The sequence below is a fragment of the Budorcas taxicolor genome, chromosome 2 (assembly GCF_023091745.1).
Source record: "Budorcas taxicolor isolate Tak-1 chromosome 2, Takin1.1, whole genome shotgun sequence".
Taxonomy (NCBI): domain Eukaryota; kingdom Metazoa; phylum Chordata; class Mammalia; order Artiodactyla; family Bovidae; genus Budorcas; species Budorcas taxicolor.
The window spans coordinates 17120596-17139082 of NC_068911.1; the positions used below are offsets into that span (position 1 = coordinate 17120596).

At 50.4% G+C, this 18487-nt stretch overlaps 1 protein-coding gene across 1 annotated transcript in view; it reads right to left on the minus strand.

Moving 5' to 3' along the window:
- Positions 1 to 6356, minus strand: part of SBK1 (SH3 domain binding kinase 1) — a 53416-nt gene extending 47060 nt beyond the window's left edge. The window contains exon 1 of the mRNA XM_052655405.1: positions 5546 to 6356. The gene's annotated coding sequence lies outside the window, so the exon portion shown is untranslated. The remainder of the gene's footprint in view (positions 1 to 5545) is intronic.
- Positions 6357 to 18487: the final 12131 nt, after the last annotated feature.

Consider the following 18487-nt stretch of genomic DNA (forward strand, 5'->3'; position numbering starts at 1 on the left):
TCCACTCACCCCTGCTCCCGTCTCCACCCCGCCAGGAATTGTAATTATCCAGGTCACTTTCGACTTCTGTGCTGCTAGATTGATTCTCCTTTTCCTTGGCTGTTCAGCATCTTTGAAGCCAGTTGTCCACCTCTCTCTCTGCCTTGAGACACTCGTCTCTTGGTTTCCATGGCTACCCACACTCCTGGTTTTCCTCCTACTTTATTTCTCTCCCGCCCTGTTAGCATCTCCTCCACGTGACCTCACGTTGGTAGTGTTCCTCCGGGCTCCATCCTGGGGCCTCTCCTCTGTCCCTCCAGTGTGACCTCATGGCTTTCAAAGCCACCTTCATGCCACAGTCTCTGATATCTCCTAGGTGGCCCACAGACTCCCTCTTTGAGCTCCAGTCTCTTAGTACCAACTCCTCCTTTGACATCTTCACTTGGGCGTCTCATGTGCTTCTAGGTTGAAAACCTCCATGGCTGAATTCCTGAATTTCCCGCTATCTCTCTTCCTGCCCTTGAGCCTTCCCCTCATCCACACATTTATCCAACCTAGAAACCTCAGATTCATTCTTGATTCCCTTCGTTTAACCCATCAGCAAGTTCTGTCTCCTAAATATATCTAGAAAGTGTCTATTTCTCCCACGCCCTAGGGACACCTTGGTCCAGGCCGACACCACGGCCCCCCTCCGTCACCACCATGACTTCCACACTGATTTCTGGTGTCTGCTCTGGCCTGGCTGCCACGGATTCTCCCCAGAGGAGCCCAAGTGATCGCTTAAGATGGTAATCAACTTATGCCACTTCCCCCTTTTCCAGTCACATTTTATACCAGAATAAAATCCATCCTCCTCATGAAGGCCCATAAGGCCTGTATGATCCAGCCCATCCCCGTCTCCCTTCATTGCCCATGTCTCTCTCCCCATCACTTACCTGCCCTGGCCATACTGACCTGATATTTTCTCACATTCCCCAAACTCTGACCTGCTCTGGGCCTTTGCCCTCCCTATTCTCTATGCCGGGAATACTTCTCCCTCAACTCTGCCCGGCTCCTTCTCTTTCTTGAGGTCTCAGATGAATTGTCCCTACCTCCCCTCCCCCTTATGCCAAGTGGTGTCTCCCTACCATGCCTCTGGTAATTTCCTTAACAGTATCTTTTTCTAAAATATATAATATTTGTTTACTTATTTGACTGCATTGGGTCTTCGTTAAAGAACGCGGGCTGTTTGTCGTGTCACGTGGGGTGTTTTCGTTGCGGTGCGTGGACTCAGTAGTTGTGGTACCCAAGCTTTCTTGCTAGGCGGCGTGTGGGATCTTAGTTCCCTGAACAGGGACTGAATCCATGTACCCTGCATTGCAAGGCAGATTCTTCATCACTGAACCACTAGGGAAGTCCCAGCAGTGGGTTTTGAACGTGGGTGATTGTATTTGTTTGTTTACTTGTGTTTTGTTTGACTCCCACTTTGATAAAAGCTTAATGAGAGGGAATTCCCTGGTGGTCCAGTCGTTAAGACGCCATGCTCCCAATGCAAGGGGCGTGAGGTCGATCCCTGATCGGGGAACTAAGTTCCTGCGTGCTGCACTGCGGGGCCAAAAAATATATATATATATATTCCAATGAGAGCAGTGAGATGTGTTTTCTCTGTCCAGTTTCTAGGACTAGTCCACTGAGGGTGCTCAGTGAAGTCTGCAGAATTTCCGCACAAACATGCTGGGCACCTCTTCTGTGCCAAGTGCTTTCATGTATACCAAACATATCATCTTCACAACAGGACTATGTTCCCGAGGTTTCTCTTGTAATTAGCTGCCCTGGCCACACAGCGTGGGCAGGAGTGAAGTAGGCCACTTGCAGCTTTGGTTTGGAAAACCCTTCCATGTGATCTCCACCCTTCTTTGACTGCCTGTGAAAGCAGAGAATCCAGTGGATTCTAAAGCCCTGGGTGATGACGGCATCACAGGTGGGCGGAGCCTGGGTCCCCAAAAGACTGAGTGGAGCAGAGTCTCCCCCGGCCCCGCCCAGCCCTCTCTGGACCTTGCATGAGCAGCCAGGGAGAAGGTCCAGGGAGGGTCTGCCCTTTGAAGCACATGTGGTTTCAGTGGAGCCTCCCCTAATCACGCATCAGACATCAAATAGAGATGGCTGGTGGGTGATGCTTTTGTTGACAAGTTCTCATTAAATGCAGATGAGTTCTTGGTGGGGGCGGTTTCTCACTTCAGCCCCAAACAGAAACGGAGTTCACACCTCAATGGCAGCACGTTGCACTGCAAGCCATTGTTTCAGCGCGTGTTCCCTGGCTCTTCCAGGGAAATGCCTGATTCCCTGGCTCTTCCAGGGAAATGCCTGATTCCCTGGCTCTTCCAGGGAAATGCCTGATTCGTGTTCATCTCTTTGGCCTCAGCCTCTAGTCCTGGGAAGCCTTGGGGAATCTTTGTTGAATCCACAAATGAGGGAACTGGTCTCCCTACATTCCTTTTTGCATCTCTGTCCCTAAAAGTGCCCCAGCAGCTCTTTAATTTTACAGAGGCTCAAAGAGAAGAAAGGACTTCCCCGGCATCCCAGAGAAGCAGGATGCTGCAGAATTAGCACGCCCTGGGGCAGCTAAACACGGCAGCAAATTGGGAGTGAAACCTGGCGCCTTCCAGGGGCTGGAGAAAGGCTGAGAGTGGTGGGGGTGGGGAGCAGGCTCCTCTAAACCCCCAAGGTGACCCCACCAAACCTCACTGCTCACTGCCCCTCCTCCACTAGGGAAAAAAACACTCCAGAACTTCCCCCCGCCAACACTACCCACTAGCGCTGCCTGGCTCCTGCAGCCTGGGCGTCCACATCACTCAGTATTTTTAGCTTCACCACCTGGCACCTGTGGTCACTGTCTTTGCCCAGCCTGGTGGTGTCCCCTCTCCAGATCTTAAAGGGCCAGGACCCACCAGCTGGAAAGGAGACCAGATTCTGCCAGCGCAGGTCACCATGCTGCCAGGACAAGAGGCTGAGGGGCATGCCCTACAGGAGGAGTCCCCAGAGTTGGAGGAGGAACATGGGGAGGGAAGAGGGCAGGATCTCATGGCTGCCTGACTCTAGAGCCCATCCCTGCCTCATTCTGGGGTTTCCCACATGCTGGTTCAGTCAAGCTGCCCACCTGGTGGGGGTTGGTCCACTGTTTGGTCACTCCATCCTGTCTGACTCTCTGCGACCCCATGGACTGTAGCCCCACCAGGCCCCTTGTCCAAGGGTTTCCCAGACAAGAAAATTGGAGTGGGTTGCCTTTTCTTTCTCCAGGGGATCTTTCTGACCCAGGGATTGAAACTGGGTCTTAGTCAGGTGGATTCTTCACCACTGAGCCACCAGGGAAGCCCCACCTGGTGGGGGGCTGATTAGAAATATATATTCATCCCCTCTGAGACATGAGGCCACGAAGTCTCCAGGGCAGGGCCTGGGAGTGTGTACTTTTTTAACAATCAGCTCAGTGATTCTGATGTTCCATCTCCCCACATCTCATCCATCCATCCATTCATTCAATCATTCAACGAGCATTTTGAGTTCCTATTATGAAAACAGTGATGCTCTCAGGAGTCCATTGTTTTGTTCGGGAAACATTTCCACACCTGTGGTCTCACCGAATCACCTAACTCGTTCCATTTTGCTTCAACACCCTCCCCACAGCTCGCTCTATCGCCTATAGATCAAGTCCTGGGCTCAGCAGTCAAGACCCCTGGTGACCTGACCCCTGCAGACCCTGCCAGCCCCATGCCCGCCACGCCCACACAGTTTCTTTCTCACGCCACTGGGTCTTTGCTCTCTCTCCATCTCCGCTGTCTGGAATGGCCTTTCCTTCACTTCACTCCTAGACTCACAGACGTGGAGAACCATCTTATGGTTGCTGGGGTTGGGGGAAGGATGGGGGGCAGGGATAGTTAGGGAGTTCGGGGAGGTCACGTACACGCTGCTATATTTAAAAGGGATAACCAACAAGGACCTACTGGGTAGCACAGGGAACTCTGCTCAGTATTATGTGGCAGCCTGGATGGGAAGGGTGTTGGGGGAGAATGCATGCATGTGTATATATGTCTGAGTCCCTTTGCTGTCCATCAGAAACTATTACAATTTTGTTAACTGGCTATACTCCAACACAAAATAAAATGTTTTAAAAAAACTTCACTCTGTACCTGGAAGAGGACCTGTCCTTTAAGACAGACCTGCAGGGGCTCCCAGGGTTCCTGTGGGCAGGGGTGGTCAGTCTCTCCCCCTCACTCCCTGAGCACAGTGCACTCATGCCCAACCAGTGCCCATCACTGCCAAACTGATCCGTGATCCGTGTGATCGAGGTCTCTCCTAGCAGGCTGGACCCCAAGAGTGCTGGGGTCCTGGCGCTCTGAGTACCCAGTCACTGCTGAAGGATGAACTGACCATCATGCACCATGCACAGAGTAGCCTACTGTTCCACAAATGAGAAGACAGAGGCCCATGGAAGACAAATGACCCACCCAGGTCCACCAATGAGATTTAGGGAGGAGCCTGTCCCAGGCTGCAGGAGCCCCCGCCCTCCTGCTAGGGGCCAGGAGGGCACACCTGGGCTGGCACTGAGCCTGCCCTTCTCCGCACCCAGGGCAGTGCTGACTCAGGTGGTGATGGAGGTGTGGGCGGGCTGGGCTGGAGCAGAGGTGACCCCTGTCTTCCCTACAGATGTTGCATCTATTCCTGGAGCCTGTGGTCACAGCTTGGGAAATGCACTTGGCTGGAGCCTGGGTTTCCCTGAACATGGGGGTGGGAAGAGGTGGCCAAAGAGACACTGATCGGTAGGGCATGAATCCCTCACCCCTCCGGGCCCAGTGCACACCCTGTCCCCTACCATGAGTACATAGAACTCACACCTAGTGCCACAAACATACACACACACACATACACACTCACCCCCAAATACCCAATCACCTAGACACACAAGCCTTCCATCCCCTCCCCTCCCTTTCTTTTATACAGACACACACACACATGCGTGCGTACACACATGAAGACGTTTCCACTTATTAATTCAACAAAAACCTAACACTAAAAAGTGTCAGTGCAGTGTAGGTAGGAAAGGTGACTCTCAGCTTGGGATGGGGCAGGGGCTTCCTGGAGGGCTTCTTGGAGGAGGAGGTATGGCAGCTGGGCTTGGAAGGAGGGGAGCTAGGGGAAGGCAAGTCTGGGCAGGGTTTCATGGAGGGTGAATACAGGGGAGAAGAGCGAAGATGAGGTGGGTGGGGCTGATCTGATCTCACAGGCCTTGAATGTCCAGCTGAGTGTTGACTTCACTGTGTGGGAGCCGGGAGTCACGGAAGACTCTGAGCAGAAGGGGCATGACCACAGGGGGAACAGACAGGAGGGTCACTGTGGGGGCAGGATGGGAGAGACAGGGAGGAGGGTGTGGGGTACCCTGGTGAGAGATCTGGGAGTCTGACACAGGGAGGAGGGATGGGCTGGTAAGCAGTGGACAGAGGAACTCAGAAGCAGGACCCCCGGCCCCCAAGGGGCCCCTTCCCAAGCCCTGTGCCCTCACCTTGCCCACCCACTGCCCACCTCGGGCACTGACCTCTGCAGTGGGACCTCTTCCAGCAGCTCCTCCTCCTCCTCCCTGTGGAAACAGACGAAGCAGAAGGCTGGCACATCCTCCTTCCCACAGCGCAGGGGCCAGGCCGGAGGCAGCTCCAGGACGGGGCAGGGGCGGCCGGTGGCGGCCTCGACAGCATCGTCCCTTGCCTGGGCAGGGCTCCCCGAGCCAGCGTGCTCCAGGGTCAGTAGCCTGTTGGCTTCGGGACCCTGTGCCTGCGCTTGCCCACCTGCCACCTGTGCCTTTTCGCTCAGGTTACCCGTCGCCTCGGTGAGCGGGAGAGCCCGTGGCTCTGTCTGATGGGATCGGCTCTCCTGACTCACGGACCTTCCAGCCCCGAGGCTGGGCCCTCGGAAGCAGCTCCCAGTCGCCTGGACTCAGAGGCAGCTGGCCGGCGGACAAAGGTCCAGCAGGGCCCCTCGCCACCCCTGGTGGTGCCTGAGGCTCCTCGGCTGCCTGCTCCACTGCAGCTGGTCAGAGGCGTGACCCGGAGGACAGGCTCACAGATGCCCTGTCCATCTGTTCATCTGGCTGTCCGGCTGTCTGCTCCTTCCCGGCCGGCCAGCGCAGGCGATAGAGGTGGTTTCTCCAAGAAAGTTTGTTCTCCCCTGGGGGGTGGGTGGCATGGGTGGCCTCCAAGAGGGAGGGTCGGGACCTGAAGCTGAAAGGTGGGCGAGGACCAGATGAGGTTGGCACGGTGCCCACGCTGTCCACGAGAAAAGTTCTGGTCCCTGGACTCCTGGCTCCAGTGCCAGCTCGGACTGGAGCTCCCTGGGCTCAGGGCTCCTCCGGCTCCTCCAGCGGCGGCTGCTCTGGCACACCGGCTTGGCTGTGGGTATTAATAGCTCCACATTCACGCTGAGAAGCCGGGAGGTTAACTCCTTCTCTGCCGGAGCTGGGAGGCCAGTGGGCGGATGGCCACAGGGAGCAGAGGGAAGGCGGCGCCTGAGATCTGCCCACGCAAAAGCCTAGCCTGGCCCCCTCATCCTCCCTGCGGGACCCTCCGATGCCACCTCCTGCCCGTGAGTGACTATGCAGCGCTCGGCATCTGGATTTCGAACAGAATGCCCTGGCCGCCTGACCCCACCAAATGCGCCTCCAGGAAGCGGGATTAGACTGGGGGCTCAGGGCAGAGTCCCTGGCAAGGTCAGGGCACTGAGTTCTAGGGAGCATCACCAGGACTCCTTCATTCACACATCCCACTCCTGGGGCCCCTTGGCATTCTCTTAACAAACAATTACCATCACCAAGTCTGGGGCCAGTTTTGTCCCTGGCTTCCTGTGGGATCCCCCACTAGATGAACCATACACAGCCCCAGAGATGGACCACATGTGTGGTGCATTCTACTGAAGAGTGTAAGGAGTGGATGGGAGTGGAGGAATCTGAGTAAGGTTTGTTTGCTTGAAAAATGTTTATTGCAGGACCTCCCTGGGGTCCAGTGGCTAAGACTCCACGTTCCCAATGCTGAGGCCCAGGTTCAGTTCCAGGTCAGGGAACTGAAACCACATGTCACAACTAGGAGTTCACAGGCTGCAACCCGTTGCAGCCAAATAAATAAATATTTTTTTTTAAATGAAAGAAAATGCTTGAGCACCGGCTATGTGCCGGGCACTGTGCTGGGCACTGGACATACAGCAACCGAGACAGCAGACACCTATCCTGGTGGGCTTGCCTGTCACAGCTGGAAGCCACTGGGGCTGAAATTTGTATACCTGGTGGCCTGGCAGTGTGTGAATTAGGGAAGGTGCTCCCGCTGGGCAGGTGCAGCCTCTTCCACAGCCCCCCACCCCTCTCCCCAGCACCCAGCTTGTAATGTGAGTCGCAAGGTGGTCTTTAGCCTCACTCACCTCCTCTGCAACTTACAACATGCATAGCCATTCATTGTGGACCTGGAATCACCAATAAACAAAGGAAAAATTCAGCTTGTGAAAAGGCTTATGAAAACAGAAATCAAGGAGAGGTGAGGGAGACTAACCAGGAGGTGGTTGGATAGGGTGTTCAGGGCAGACCTCCCATGGGGTGACACTGGAGCTGTGACCAGCGCGAAGAGGAGCCAGTGGAATGTCTGGATGGAAGGAGGGTCAGCAGCTGCAAAGGCTCAAAGGCAAGAACTAGCTGGTATGTTTAAGCAGGAGAGTGAGCAGCAGCGAAGGTCTTTAAGCTGAGTTTGAGCGTGAATAGAGTTTCCCCAGGGGCTCGAGAGGGGGGGTATCACCAGCAGAGAGGGCAGAGTTCCTGCAAAGACTCATGAAAGGATGCATAGGGCTTTCCGGTGGTCCAGTGGTTGCGAATCCACCTGCCAGTGCCAGGGACATGGATTCGATCCCTGGTCTGGGACGATCCTGCCTGCGATGGAGCGACTAAGCTCATGCGCCACAACTCCTGAGCCTGTGTGCCGTAAGTGCTGAAGCCTGCACTCCACAACAAGAGAAGCCACACCAATGAGAAGTCTGCTCGCCGCAACTAGAGAGTAACCTCCGTCACTGCAACTAGAGAAAGTCCATGTGCAGCAACAAAGACCCCGCCTGGCCAAAAATAAATAAATAAATCTTTAAGAAACAAAAAAGAAGGGGGGGTGCATGGCGCCTTGCAAGGCAGGAAGAAGATGCAGGCACGGTCAGAGATGTAGGAGGTATTCATTCCCGAATTGCTTCTCCTGGGGCTCTGAGGAGGAAGGCTGGGTGGGAGGAGGATGGAAGCAGGGACCTGGGCCAGCCGAGGGGCTGAGGAGGTGCGTGGGAGATGGAGCAGCTTAGAAGGAAACATCAGTTCAGTGAACTGAATTCTGCTGGCTGGGAGGACAGATCTGGGTCTCCCTGGCCCAAAAAGTTGGAGCCCCCACATACAGTTGTTTAGGCTCCACACTCTGCACAGGGCACCCTGGCAGACGGTGAGTGGGGGCTGATATCCAGCCCTACCTCTTGCTCTGCCAAGCCTTCCACCTTTAAAACTGTGACCTCATTGGGGGAGGGCACATTTTTCTCATTGGTCCACTCAAAAGAGTTCCTGTTTCTTATTGGTCAGCCTGAAGAGGGTCTTTTTAAAAGTTAGTCCAAGGATCTCCCTGGTAGTTCAATGGCTAGGACTCTGAGCTCCCAATGCAGGGGGCTGGGTTTCGATCTCTAGTCAGGAAACTAGATCCCACGTGCTGCAACTAAGCGTTCGCATGCCACAGCTAAAGATCCTGCATTCCGCAAAGAAGAACGAAGATTCCCAGGTTCTGCAACTAAGACACCCGTGGAGCCAAATAAATAAATATTTAAAAAATAAAGGTAAAAAAATCAGTCCACTTAGAGGGATCTCTTTTGAACTAGCCTGTTCAGAGGGCACACTTTCATCTAATTGGTTCCCCCAGACAGGTGCCATTTTCCAACTGGTCACTCCAAGGGGAGTGACCTCTTTTTTTTGGGTTTGCATAAAGGTACCCTATAGGCTGGACTGGGAGCGAGATTGACTGGAGGCCCCAGGTCCTAGTATGGGCTCTGTTTGCAGACCTGCTGTGTGCTTTGTGCCAATCACTGTCCCTCGCTATGGAACCACAGATCTATGGACTTAGCCAGAGGAATGAGCCCAGAAAGGGGCAGACTCCCCCGAGGTCACACAGTGACACACAGCAGAGCTGGGCAGACCTGACTCTCCTCTCGGCACTCCTGTCTTCCTAGGTCGCTTGCCTTGGAGACTTGTTTCTTTGAGACAGGAAATGAGAGGGGACAGGAGGATTAGTAGAGATTCATGGGGGAGGAGAGGAGGGGAGGTCAGGCCAGGCCAGGACTCCCGGGGGGTGGGAGTCATAAGGGGTCAGGTGCCCCAGGCCTCTGGGCACCCCTTCTCCCTCCCCTGGGCCCCCTGGGGTTGTCATTTGTGGATGTTAATTATTCATGATGCTGGTGCTTTGCCTGGTTTTAATGCACTCTGATGGCCTTCTCTAGCTAATGGGGAAAATCAATAGGTTTTAATTCTCAGTGGCTGTGAAGCTCTGTCTGTCTCCTGTTTGGGTGGCTGGGTCTGGCTCTTGGGCTGAGGGTGGGGGGGTGGAGGCTCAGACCCAGTTCTCAGGAGCCTGAGACTCTGGGTCCCACCCACTCTGACTTCAGCCCGGAGAGAGAAGATTAGTCATCAGGCATCTCCAAACTGCCCCGGGCATCCTGGGAAGAGTCTGAGCACTACATCTCAGCCATTTAACCCCCTCCAAGAGGGACTGCCCCGGCACCAGACTTATGGGCCAAAAATGCATCAGCAGGGGCAGTCCCACCAGCTCTGGGGGACTGGAGTCAGGCCTGCAACCCTTGGTACTTAGGGTCAGCCCCAGCCATCCTCTTGGGCTCAGGCTCCGCTCACAGAACTGTCTCAGGCGTCAGAGGAGTCTGGCCCAGGCTTCTGAAGAGACTTAAATGTAAGCTTCTGCTATGGTTTCTAGATGCAGTTATATATTCAGGCATGACAATTTTCTGATGGGGTTGATAACCAAGAACATTTATGGAACATTAAGAGCTTGTCCCATCTCAGATTACACTCTCCCCTGACCTCATGGGTTATCCCTGAGTCAGTGTCCTTTATGAATCCTGTCGTTGTCTTGTGAGTGGAATATCTGTCTGGCACTCTATTTGCGCGTGTGTTAATTAGGCAAGTGTAAACATTTATGATGGGTTTCCCAGACGGCGCTACTGGTAAAGAATCCGCCTGCTAATGCAGGATTCATAAGAGATGACAGTCGGATCCCTGGGTCAGGAAGATCCCCTGGAGGAGGAAATGGCAACCCACTCCAGTATTCATGCCTGGAAAATCCCATGGACAGAGGAGCCAGGCAGGCTACAGTCCATGGGGGTCGCAAAGAGTCGGACACAATTGAGTGAACACACACACACCTAAACATTTACGATATACCGCGGTCTTCATTATGCTGTTTTTGGCATTTCTGAATGTTTCCAGGACACAGTGAGCCTCCCAAAAAGAAGGAGTCCTGGCACTTCCCTGGTGCTCCAGTGGTTAAGAATCTGCCTGCCGATGCAGGGGACCCAGTTCAGCCTCTAGTCGGGGAAGATCTCACGTGCTTCGGGGCAACTAAGCCCGTAAGCCGCAACTATTGAAGTCAGTGCTCCACAACTACAGTCTGTACGCTGCAATGAAAGATCCCATGTGCTGCAACTAAGACCCGACACAGCCAAATAAATAAACATCTAAAAAAAGAAGTGAAAGGAAAGAGGCTTGCGATGTGTTCACCTTGGAGAGGCCCTGCCTTCTTCTCTGAGAACCTGGGCCTTTTCTGATGGACTCTGGACCCACGTCTTGCTGTCTGGAAGCACTCAGACCATTTGCTGGGTTCCCAGCCTAGTACCCGGGCCTTCGGAAACCAGGAACCAGTGTGAATAGTGACTGCCAGGCCTACAACCTGTCTTGCCTACCCAGGCCCCATGCCCCTTATTTTCCATTTGGACCCAGGTATTCAGAAGGCAGAGTTCGTTCTTCCCTTCAGTTCATGGCGGGGACTTCCTTGGAGGCTCAGATGGTAAAGTCTGCCTGCACTTCAGGAGACCTGTGTCTGATCCCTGGGTGGGGAAGATCCCCTGGAGAAGAGAATATCAACCCACTGCAGTATTCCTGCCTGCAGAATTCCATGGACAGAGGATCCTGGTGGGCTACAGTCCATGGGGTTGCAAAGAGTCGAACACTACTGTGAGACTATCACTTTAATTTTCCCTTTCCCTTTTCAGTTTATGCACATTGTTATTCTCAGTCTATGCAGACCCCTTCTCCCTTGTTTTGATTCAGTTCTCATTGTTTTTCACCCCCAAGGATGGTGAGCAGGCAAAAGCTGCTGGGGTTTTTTCCAAACACCCACCTTGTGGGATTGTGAGAAGAAATGTATGAGCCAGTCAAGAAGAGGCCTCCAACTACAGTGGCTCAAAAAATCTTCTGACAAATTAATTAAGAGCGCATGCCAGAGTTTTACTTCAGGTTTGCCATGGAGAAAGAGGCTTATGGCCAAGCTGATTCAAGGAGAACTTTCCCTTTCAGAGGAAAGAGACTGCTGAGATATTTGTTGTTTGATTTGTAGAAACAAGGAAGAAGAATGTCTGATATTAGAACATTAGCTCCCTGAGTGACTGACAGCTGAGTAGATAGGAAGCTCACTTCCTAGAAGAGGTCTTACTCGAATTAAGGTTTATCAGAATATTGCTTAAGCATTTTGCCACAAATGCCAATGTTTTCTCAGAAGGATCTTGAGAATTATATCACATGGAGAAAGTTATATCTCAAACCCAAGTTTGTTCTGGGTTTTGTTTATTACAAGTGAATTTTGTTTCTCTTTAGGTAATAGTCTAGAGATAGGTGGTCCTCTGGGTTGAAGCTGGCTCATGGGCATCATGCTGAATTTTTAGTCCTCAAGAAAGAGGAAAGATAAAAAAAAAAAAAAGAAAGAGGAAAGATGGAGTGATGCAGAAGGGGCTTTCCTCACCTTCACTGTATTCTGTCAGCAAGCAATAGGTCCTTTAGCTGCAAGAATGACTGGGAAATTTAGCCCCGAACTGCACAGTCATACGCATTTTTAAAAACTAGGGCAGGGGTTGGGTATCACGAAAAGGGAGAAGGGAATCCAGTTTGAAGACAAGAAGGACTAATTCATAGCTGAGGCTCTGAACTTTCCTTTCTGCTTTCTGCCATTAACTCTGTTTACCAGTCCACCTTTTGATCTTTTTAAATGAAAAAATAGAAGGGGTAATCAGTCTATATTGGTCCAAGAGGACAAAGGTGCCAAGATGTAGATTATATGATGTATGTTTGGATCTATTAAGAAGAGACTTTTCGTTTTGTCGAAAGGGTTTGAGTATGCATTAAGAAAGGTGAAACGGAAAAAAAATGAAGAAATTATTAACTCCAGGGAAAACAAAAAGTTGCACAAGAAAGGAAATGTAATCAAGGTATATTATGTGACTGAGCTGTGAATATTATCTATGAAAGTGAAAGTGTTAGTCACTTAGTCTTGTCTGACCTTGCGACCCTGTGGACTTGAGCCTGCCAGGCTCCTCTGTCCATGGAATCCTCCAGGCAAGAATACTAGCGTGGTAGCCATGCTCTTCTCCAGGGGATCTCCCTGATCCAGGGATTGAACCTGGGTCTCCCAGGTTGCAGACTCTTTACCATCTGCGCCAGCAGGGAAGGCCATCTATAAATAAATAGTAATGTAAATAACAAAACTGTTTTAAACAAAAAGGTACCTGACTATATTGGGAGGATGGGGATAGGGTCCACATGTGTGGGAACAGGGGGAGAAGAGAACAAAATTTTCACTTTCTATATTAGGAAGTAAGATCAAAAACAAAATATCAAGAAATAGCTATATTAGCATGTTAGTTAGAAAAACGCCCAAAGAATGATCCATGGACAGGTAGCATCAACATCATCTGGGAGAGCTTGTTAGAAATGCAGAATCTTGGAGCTCGCATCAGACCTGCTGAATAAGAACCTGTATTTTAACAAGATCCCAGGTGATTCATGTGCTCCTTGAAGTGAGAAACCCTGACTTAGAGAATGGAAAAGATAAAAAAAAAATTAAAAAAAGAAAGAAAGAGCGGCAACCGGAAGGGACAGCTGAAAGATTTGAATTCATTGCCTTTAGGAAAAGACGTGGAATACAAGAAGGGGGAGGGTAGGTGACTGCTAATTTTTGATATAATCCCTGTAGCTCAAACTGTGTGGAAGATTTGCATTGCTGAAAAAGGCAAATCATGTGTATAATTTAAAATCCCCTAAATATCAAATGGTATACAAAAGTTTTCTCCCACATGAGACCCCAGGCTCCCTTTTGCCTTGTCAACAGTTTCTAGAATGTTCATTCAGGACATTTCTCTGCACATCCAGCCTGCATGCGTCTGGTCATCCTGCTTATTTCAAACAGACAAGAGCCCATGCAATGCACTGTTCTGAGTCTTGCTATTTTTACTCAACAATACCTTGGAGGTCATTTCAAATAAGCACATATAGATCTGCTTAATTCGTTTATAGGTTGCTTTTATAGACTATTACAGGATGCCTAATACTGTAATTTATTTAACCGCTCCCCTACTGATGGGAAATTAGGTTGTTTCCAGCCTTCTTCTGTTACAGACAGTGTTGCAATATAAGCATTTTGTAACTGCAATAAGGGCACAGGCCCTGGATGTAGAATGCCTGGGACTGGAGACAGGCTGCTGCTACTAAAGCCAGTTATTTAACCTTTAATTTCTGTAGCTGTGAAATGGAGATAAAAATAATACTGGGATTTCCCTGGCTGTCCGGTGGTTAGAACTTCACCTTCCAGTGCAGTGGGTGCAGGTTTGATTGCTGGTCTGGGAGCTAAGATCCTGCATGCCTCGTGGCCAAAAAAAACAACCATAAAACAGAAGCAATATAGTCACAAGTTCAATAAAACCTTTTAAAATGGTCTACATAAAAAATATTTTTAAAATTTAAAAATGATACTTCTGAAAGTGGTTGGGAGGAATTTGGTCAACAGATATTTTTTGAGCACTTACTTTGTGGCAGGCACCGTCCTAGACACAAAGGACTCAGTCATGACCAATGATAAACATATAAGATGAAGTAAAAAGCAAGATCAATTAATAAAATAAGCATATAAGCAAATAATAAAATAAAAAGCAAATCAGCAAATAATAAAACAAGCATATAAGAAATAATAGGCTTGTCTTCTAGTGGTAGTAAGCATATAAGAAAGATAATAAGCAAGATCAATTAATAAAATATATGATAAAATGTTCTAGGGAAGTGGAGCAAGGAAGAGGGATGCAGAGGGAGGTTTGCAATTTTAGATAAGGTGGTCAGGAATGGCCTCCCTGGTAAAGTGATACTTGAGTGACAGACCTGAAGGAAGTGAGTGGTGAGTTATGTTAATACTTGGGAGAAAACCATTCCAGAGAAAGGGTCACTGACGGGGAACTCACTGCCTCCCAAGATGGATTCTGGACATGGGAAGGGCCCCTGTGCCTTCTACCCATTAGCCCTGTCTACCCCTGGGGACTCAAGCTAAAGAAATAAAATCCCTCCCCTCCGTATAGCAGCCCTTCCAGCAGATGCCAGCTAGAGAGCGGCTGCCTCATGCTCCTGTATTGTCCTGAGCTGTCCAAAGAACTACCGTGGTATCAGCCATAGCTGAAGAAGTCTGGTGGCCTTAGAGATGTGACCGGATTCCCAGCCCAGCATGGTCAGTCCCTGGCACCAGTGGACTCTGCCTTCAGGTCTGGGTTCTCCTTCCGGAGTGGTATGTGGTGGGGAGGAGGAACCAGAGAGTGGGAGGCAGGGAATGTTGTCTTTGGGTCAATATACTGGGTGGGCTCAGCTTTGTGGAGAAGTTTCCTGGGCTGGGTGAACTGCCGGCAGGTCTCAGCAAGGTGGGGGCTTCCCAGGTGGCGCTAGTGATGAAGAATCCGCCTGCCAATGCAGCTGATGCAAAAGACGTAGGTTCCATCCCTGGGTTGGAAAGATCCCTTGGAGTAGGAAAAGGCAACCAGCTCCAGTAGCCTTGCCTGGGCAATCCCATGGACAGAGGATCCTGGACGGCTACAGTTGCAAAGAATCAGACACACTGAGCGACTGAGCACTCAGCAAGGAGGGTCTTGGACCTGGGAGAGCAGCCCCCTTAGATTTTGATGATCTCTCCTTCTGAACCCAAGTAAGGTCAGTTTCATCATTTCTCCATAGACATCTTTGGGAAGGCAAGCTGATTACAAGAGGAAGAGGAGCTTGTTTAGAGGCAGCGATGGAGAACCAGGCTGCCGCTGAATTTTATGTTTATTTGCGATGACTTTGTAGGGGGTGATTGATGAAGTGGTGGGAGAGTTTAAGCCCCTCAGTCACCCATAATCATCACCATTGCCCCAGGATCAATGTGGGTCCTCTGTCCTCCAGTCCCGAAGTGTGCCTCTAGCGCCCCCTATGGGCAGAATTTACCACAGCGCGCTCACCCTGGCAGAAAGGTGGCTTGCAGGGAGAGCCTCAGGTCAGATCAGTCGTGTCTGACTCTTTGTGACCCCATGGACTGCAGCACGCCACGCTTCCCTGTCCATCCAACACCCGGAGTTTACTCAAACCCATGTCCATTGAGTCAGTGATGCCATCCAACCATCTCATCCTCTGTCGTCCCCTTCTCCTCCTGCCTTCAATCTTTCCCAGCATCAGGGTCTTTTCAAATGAGTCAGTTCTTCACGTCAGGTGGCCAAAGTATTGGAGTTTCAGCTGCAGCATCAGTCCTTCCAATGAGCCTCAGCTTCTGCAAATAACTTCCCAGGTGGCTCAGTGGTAAAGAACCCGCCTGCCAATGCTGAGAAGGCAATGGCAACCCACTCCAGTACTCTTGCCTGGAAAATCCCACGGACAGAGAAGCCTTGTAGGCTGCAGTCCATGGGGGTCGCTAGGAGTCGGACACGACTGAGCGACTTCACTTTCACTTTCATGCATTGGAGAAGGAAATGGCAACCCACTCCAGTGTTCTTGACTGGAGAATCCCAGGGACGGGGGAGCCTGGTGGGCTGCTGTCTATGGGGTTGCACAGAGTTGGACTTGACTGAAGCGATTTAGCAGCAGCAGCAGCCGCCAATGCAGGGGATGTAAGAAACACAGATTCGATCCCTGGGTCAGGAAGATCCCCTGGTGGAGTGCATGGCAACCCACTCCAGTATTCTTGCCTGGAGCATTTCATGGACAGAGGAGCCTGACAGGCTACAGTTCCTGGGGCTGCAAAGAGTTGGGTACGACTGAAGGGACTTAGCACACATGCATCCTACGCATTGCAAAGTCCAGTATAGCAGGGGTAGATTTGAGCTCAATGCCCAGTCCCTGGGACATTTCAAATTAGTGAAAAAAAGATGGCTTATTTTAAAAAAAAAAAAAAGATGGGCTTTTTGATAGTCTTTGAAAAATAGAAATCTGGGCCCTCACTCATTGGATAGCTCACTCGTTAAAGCATAGGAAACAACAGATGGATCAGAGATCTCAAAGTTAAAAATAAAGCTATAAACGAATTAGAAAAAAAATACGAATGAATTTAAAAAATAATCTCAATGGGAAAGTGTTTTCAGGGTGAGAAACCAAGTTCAGAAATTATAAATTTGACTACCAAAAAAAAATATTAAAATTTCTACACAGCAAAAACTACCACAGAACAAACAAACACAAATGGCCAACTATTTTTAAAGTATAGTACAAATGACAAATAAAAGCTAGTGTCCTTAATAGAAAATTTACTCTTACAAATCAGAAACAAAGGACCATGAACCCAATAAGAGCAGAAGCACAGTCTGTGAACTGGCAGTTTCAAAACAAAGAAACAGCCAATAAGTACATGGGGGAAGATATTCAACTTCTCTCATCTCCGAAGGGGCTCTGCATTTCCTGGTCATTTACCTGGAACACTCGTCTAGGTAGCAACATCGCTTTGCCACAGGGGCCCTCAAGTAACAGTATTTAAGCTGGGAAGGCCCTTGGAAGATCATCTTTGTGAATTAAGGCCAACAGGGACCAGGCTGTGCGAGCGGGTGAAGGGTTTCGATTTGATCCTAAGAGTAAAGAGAGGCTAGTGACAGGGACAGATTTGTGACTTGAAAAATTCCCTCTGGCTACTGAGGGCAGGATGGGGGTGGGGAACTCACGTGGGAGATGCTGTGGTGGTCCAGGTGACAGTGGCCTGGAGCGGACTGGAAGATGTGGATGAATGTGAAAGCTATGTTGAGGGTAAATCTCGGGGTATGGTGAGGTTGGAGGACAAGGGGCACTTCTGGGCTCCTGGCTCAGGTATCTAGACTGGCAGTTTCGCCAGTCACTGAAACAGGGAACGTGGAAAGAGAATTGGTAGGAGCATCAGGTGGGCAAGCTTAGCCTTATGGGCCCTGCGGGTGTGGGAAACATCCGGGTGGAACTGACGAACAGGAAGTTAGATGTGCAGAACCAAACCTCAAGGGTGGGTTTGGCCAGATGGTGATTAAACTCAGGGAGTGAGTGACATCAAGGAGGGTTAGTGTGGAGTGAGAGGAAAAGAGGGGCTAGGACCCCACCTCGGGGAACGCCCACGTTTAATTGCCACATAGAGGGGGATAAGCCAGGAACGGGAATGAAGAATGGGAAACCTGGTCACAGAAGTCAGCTTTTCAAGATGCAGGGAGGGAGGGTGAGTGTGAATGCTGCTGAGAGGCCAAGAGTGATGAAGACTGAGAAAAGTTCCCCTGGATTTAATGTTGCTGGCAGAGGCAACCTCAGGGCTGGGATTCTCAGCCTCGGCCCTGTGGATGTTTGGCCTGGATGATTCCGTGTTGTGGGGCTGTCCTGTGCCTTGGAGGGTGTGTAGCAGCAGCCCTGGCTGATGGGGTGGCAAGTTTTTGACTGTCCTTTGCCACTCCTTTTTTTGGCGGTGGGGGGCTGTGCTGGGTCTTGCAGTGTGCTGGATCTCTGATCTTCACTGAAGCACATTGGCTCTTTAGTTGTGGCCTGTGAGATCTAGTTCCCTGCCCAGGGATCGAACCTGGGCCCCCTGCACTGGTATCTTGGAGTCTTAGCTACTGGACCACCAGGGAAGTCCCTTTGCCACTCTCTCATAGGTGAGAAGTGGCCTCAGTGTGATTTTGATGTACATTTCTCTTATTATGAGTGAACATGGCATCTTTTCATAGGTTGAGGGGAAATTTCTCTTTAGAGATTCTCTTTGTTTTTTACATTTTTACCCATTTTTCCTATTGGTTCATTGGCCTTTTTTCTTATTGACTTTAGGAATTCTACAGATTAGGCAGAAAGTCCCTGCATTTGTGATATGAGTTGCAATAGTTTCCCTTAGTATGTCATTTTTCTTTAAACTCTCATGAGACAAAAGAGACATAGGCCTCTGTGTATATTTCCGATAGGCTGTGCAAATTGGTACAGTTCTTGTGATTGGCAATTTGT